Source organism: Rattus rattus, chromosome 2, assembly GCF_011064425.1.
Source record: "Rattus rattus isolate New Zealand chromosome 2, Rrattus_CSIRO_v1, whole genome shotgun sequence".
NCBI lineage: Eukaryota > Metazoa > Chordata > Mammalia > Rodentia > Muridae > Rattus > Rattus rattus.
In genome coordinates, this window is record NC_046155.1 from 110,901,774 (window position 1) to 110,907,566 (window position 5,793).

Sequence of the window (5,793 nt, forward strand, 5' to 3'; positions counted from 1 at the left end):
ACCGTTGATCAGATCGACGGGTTTGTGGCCGGGTTGGTGTTCCAATCCCTACACTTGAGGCCTTGCCTGGTTACAGAGGGTGGGCATTTCAGGCTCTGTGTCCCCCATTACTAGGAGTCTTTGTTAGGTTTACTCTCGCAGATTCCATGGAGTTTCCATTGCTGTAGGTTTCTACTTTGCCCCCAAAATGGCCCTCAATTACAATATTTCTCCTTCTTCCCCCAACCTGATCCCTTCTGTTACCAACCCTACCAGCCCCCAGTCCACTGGTGAAATCTATTCAAATCCCCCTTTCCAGGGAGCTCCTTAGGTCCCTTCTTAAGCCATCTTCGTTATTTAACCTCTTTGGGTCTGTAGAGTGTAGCATGATTATCCTTTAATTTATAGCTCCCATCTACTTAGACGTTAGTGCAAAGAATGGGTATGGGTTGCCCCACTCGGGATGATGTTTTCTTGTTCCATCCATTTGCCTGAAAGTTTCATGATGTCATTGTTTTTAACAGCTGAGTAGTACTCCATTGTGTAAATGTACATTTTCTTTATCCATTCTTTGGTTGAAGAATGTCTAGGTCGTTTCCAGTTTCTGGGTATTACAAATAAAGCTGCTGGGAACATAGGTGAGCAAGTGTCTTTATGGTAGAACGGAGCATCCTTTGAGTATGGTATAGTTGGGTGCTGAGGCAGGTCAATTTCCAATTTTGTGAGGGGACTCCATATTGATGTCCAAAGTGGCTGTACAGATTTGCACTCCCACCAGCAGTGGAAGAGTGTTTCCCCTGCTCCACATCCTTGCCAGCATGAGCTGTCGCTTGAGTTTTTAATCTTAGCCATTCTGACAGGTGTAAGGTGGATTACCGAGGTCATTTTGATTTGTATTTTCCTGATGTTTAAGGATGTTGAATGTTTAAGTGCTTCTTGGCCATTGGAGATTTCTCTGTTGAGAATTCTGTTTAGCTCTGTACCCCACTTTTAATTTATTCAGTTTGTTGGTGTCTACTTTCTTGAGTTCTTTATATATTTTGGATATTATTTATCCTTCAGATGTAGAGGTGGTGAAGATTTTTTTCCTATTTTGTAGGCTGCTATTCTGTCCTACTGAGGGCCTCCTTAGCCTTGTAGAGGTTTTTCTGTTTTGAGATCTCATTTATTAATTGTCAGTGTTAGTGCCTATGTGATTGGTGTTCTGTTCAGGAGGTTGTCTCCTGTGCCAATGCCCTCAAGGGTACTCCCCCACTTTCTCTTCTACCAGGCTTAGTGTATCTGGCTTTAGGTTTGGGTCTTTGAATTTGTGCAAAGTGATAGACATGGATCTATTTATGTTCTTCTCATCCAGTGAGACCTGCACCATTTGTTGAAGATGCTTTCTTTGTTCCATTGTATATGTCTGACTTCCTATCCAAAACTCAGGTGTCCATGAGCGTGTGGATTTACATCTGGGTCTTTAATTCAGTTGATCAACGTGTCTATTTTTGTGCCAAAACCATGCAGTTTTTATTGCTACAAGTCTATAGTACAGCTTAAAATTAGGAATGGATACCTGTGGAATCGGAATTTCTTTTATTGAATAGGACTGTTTCAGCTATCCTGGTGATGGTGGTAGTGTTGTTGCTGCTGCTGCTGTTGTAGTTGTTGTGATTGTTGTAGTAGTTGTTGTTGTTGTTGTTTTCCATATGAAGTTGAGTATTGCTCTTTCAAAGTCTGTAAAGAATTGTGTTGAACCTATAGATTGCTTTTGATAGGGTGGCTATTGTTACTTTGTTAGTCCTACCAATCCATGAGCATGAGAGATCTTTCCATCACATGAGATCTTCTTCAACTTCCTCCTTCAGAGATGTTAAATTCTTGTCATACAGACCTTTCATTTACTTGGCTAGAGTTACCCCAACATATTTTGCATTATCTGTGGCTATTGTGAAGGGTGTTGTTTCCGTCATCTTTTCCTCGGCCCATTTGTCATTTTTATGAAGAGGGCAACTGATTTTTGTTTTAGTGAATTTTGTGTCCATCTACTTTGCTGAAGGTGTTTCCTTGTAGAAATTTTGTGGTTGTTTATGAATGCTAGCTTATCACTGCAGATAGCAATACTTTGACTTTTTCCTCTCCTATTCATATCCCCCTTGATCTCCTTCACTTGTCTGATTGCTCTAGTTGGACCTCGAGGTACTACATTGAATAGACAGAAAGTGGACAGCCTTATCTTAGACCTGGTTTTAGTGAAATTGCTTTGACTTTCTCTCCATTTAATTTGATGGTGGTGATAGGCTTGCTGTAAATTGCCTTTTTTATGTTTAGGCATGTCCTCTGTGGGTAATTTTTTGAGTATGTTCATGGGGGAAATTGCTCCATAATTTTCTTTGTTTCTTTGGGCATCAGGGTGACTGTGACCTTATAGAATGAGTTTGGCAGTGTTCCTTATATTTTTTTTTATTTTTGTTTGAAAAGTGTTAATATTAGCTCTTTGAATGTCTAATAGAATTCTGCCCATCTGGTTCTGGGCTTTTTTTTTTTTTTTTTTTTTTTTTTTTTTTTGGGGGAGACTTGGCTTCTACTTCCTTAGAGGTTACAGGTCTATTCAAATTGTTTATCTGATCTCGATTTAGCTTCAGTAATTTGTTTCTATCAAGAACATTTCCCAATTCTTTTAGGTTTTCCAATTTTGTGAAGTACAGATTTTGAAAGAAAGACCTAATGATTCTTCGGATTTGCTCAGTGTCTGTTATGTCCCCCTTTTCATTTCTAATTTGTTAATTTGGATATTCTTTCTCTGCCTTTTAATTAGTTTGAATAAGGTTTGTCTATTTTGTTGACTTTCCCAATGAAGCAACTTTTGGCTTCATTGATTCTTTGTATCATTCTCTGTGTTTTTATTTCATTGATTTCTGCCCTTGGTTTGATTATTTCCTGCCATCTACTCCTCTTGGGTGAGTTTGCTTCGTTTTGTTCTAGCTTCCAGGTGTGCTGATAGTCGCTAGTGTGAGATCTCTGCAATTTCCTTATGAAGGCACTTAGTGCTATGAACTTTCCTCTTAGCAACACTTTGTGTTCCGTAAGTTTGGGTATGTTGTGCATCCATTTTCATTGAATACTAGGAAGTCTTTAATTTCCTTATTCCTGCCTTGACCCAATCAATGGTCATTGAGTATAGAGCTGTTCAGTTTCCATGAGTTATGTAGGCTTTCTGTTGTGTCTGGTGTTGAAACCCAGCTTTCATCTGTGGTGGTCTCAGATACAGGGGGTTATTCAATGTTCTTGTATCTGTTGAGACTTCCTTTATGACCAAGGATGTGGTCAATTTTGGAGAATGTTCTGTAAGGTGCTGAGAAGAAGGTCCGTTCTTTTGTGTTTGAGTGACATGTTCTGTAGATATCTGTTAGGTTATTTGATTCATAACATCTATTATTTCCACTATTTCTCTGGTTAGTTTTTGTCTGATGATCTGTCCATTGGTGAGAGTCAGGTATCAAAGTCTCCCACTATTAATGTGTGAGGTTCGACCTATGTATGGTTCAGGCTTTAGTAATAGGTTGTTTGTTTTTCAAATGTAAGTATGTTTGCATTTGGGGCATGGATGTAAAAAATTGAAACATCTTTGTCCTTTGATGAGTATAAAATGTCCTTCTCTATTTTTTTTTTTTAGTTTTGGTTTGAAGTCTATTTGCTAGATATTAGAATAGCTACACCAGCTTGCTTAGAAAATCTTTTTCCAACCATTACTCTGAGGTAATGTCTAGCTTTGATTTTGAGGTTTCTTTCTTGTATGCTGTGGAAGGATGGATCCTGGGTTTGTATCCACTCTGTTAGCCTGTGTCTTTTCATTAGAGAATTGAGTCCACTGATATTGAGAAATATTAATGAGTAATGATTGCCAATTCCTGTCATTTTTGGTAGTGTTCGTGTGAGGGGTGGGGGGCATGTGTGTGTGAGGGGTGTGTGTGTGTGTGTGTGTGAGAGAGAGAGAGAGAGAGAGAGAGAGAGAGAGAGAGAGAGAGAGAGAGAGGTTATTTATTGCCTGTGTTTTCATGGGTGTAGTTAACCTCCTTGGGTTAGAGCTTTCCTTCTAGTACCTTCTTTGGAGCGGGATTTATAGATAGATAATGTTTAAATTTGATTTTTCTCGTGGAATGCCTTGTTTTCTTCTATGTGATTGAAGTTTTGCTGAGTATAGTAGTTTGGGCTGGCATCTGTGATCCCTTAGAGTCTGCATCACATCTGCCCAGGCCCTTCTGTCTTTTAGAGTATCCATTGCGAAGTCAGGTGTAATTCTAATTGGTCTGCCTTTATATGTTACTTGACCTTTTTCTCGTGCAACTTTTAATATTCTTTATTTGATCTGCATTCTTTGTGTTTTAATTAGTATGTAGCAAAGGGTCCACTCTTTTTCTGGTCCACCCAATCTATTTGGTGTTCTGGAAGCTTCTTTATAGGCTTGTCCTTCTTTAGGCTGGGAAGGGTTTCTTCTGTGATTTAGTTAAATATATTTTCTGGGCTTTTAAGCTGGGGTTCTTCTATTCCTATTACTCTTAGGTTTGTTCTTTCCAGTGTCTCGGATATTATGGATGTTTTGTGCCGGCAGTGTTTTAGATATAACATCTCCTTCTGATGGGTCAATTTCTTCTAACCTATCTTCAGCCTGAGATTCTCTCTTCCATATCGTGTAGTTTGTTGGTGAAGCTTGCATCTGTAAATCTTCCTCACTCACCTGGGTTTTCATCTCCACAGTTCCCTCAGTTTGTGTTCTCTTTGCTTCTATTTCAATGTCCAGGACTTGAACAGTTTCCTACACTTGTTTGTTTCTTCTTGGCATTCCTTATGGGATTTATTGATTTTTCTCTATTTTTTGTCTGTCTTTTCCTCAATTTCTTTAAGAGATTTTTTTGGCATTTCCTCTTTAAGGATGTCTATCATCTTCATAAGTGGGTCTTGAGGTCATATGTGTGTGCCTCAGCTCTTTTGGAACATTCGGGTCTTGCTGTCACAGGACAGCTGGGCTCTGATGGTATCAAACACTATCTGTTGTGTTCTTACACTGGTGTTTTGACATCTGGTTTGGGGATGAGTACGAGTCTAGGTGCTGATTTCTGAGTTTATCTTTGTTGGTTGGATGTTTTGTTTCTGTTTCGTTTTCTGTTTCCTCTTTGGTCTTCTGGTCTTTGTGGCCCAGGTTTTTGTTGGCCAGCATGACCTCTGATTCAGGAGGGAGTCTCTGTCCAAATTGAGAGTTAGACTTCTCGTGGCTAGCTTGGCCTTTGGTGCAATAGGAGGTCTCCGCCCCCATTGGAGGAGTCAGAGGAAGTGAGTGAGGATTGGGGGCCCTGAGCAAGTGGAGGACCTGTGGTTCAGATGTCAACTGTGCTATCTGCTCCACTAGGGAATCTCTACCTGAGCTCACCTTTCTGTTTGTTTGTTTGTTTCTTCATTTGTTTGTTTGTTTCTTTGTTCGTTTGCTTGGTTGGTTTGGGGTTTTTAGTTTTATTCTGATTTGCTTGGCCTGCACCTGTTCTCCAAATGGCCTGCCTCTTTCTGGGCATCAGAAGTCTGCCCGAGTTGGGGCTTGAGGCACAGCAGCAGGAGAGGACAGGGGAAGTGGGGCTGTGGAATGGGTTTTTGTGAACTGAGACTAAGACCTAGGGAGTTCCTCTGGCACTTACCCGCTCTTCTGATTGGTTTTGTTTTTACAATAAAGTCTTCCTATGCAGCCCAGGCTGACTTTAAAATCATCGTCCTCTTAATTTAGCCTTTTAGAAAGATGAGACCACAGGTATGCATCTCCATGCTTGGGTTGATTTTTTTTTT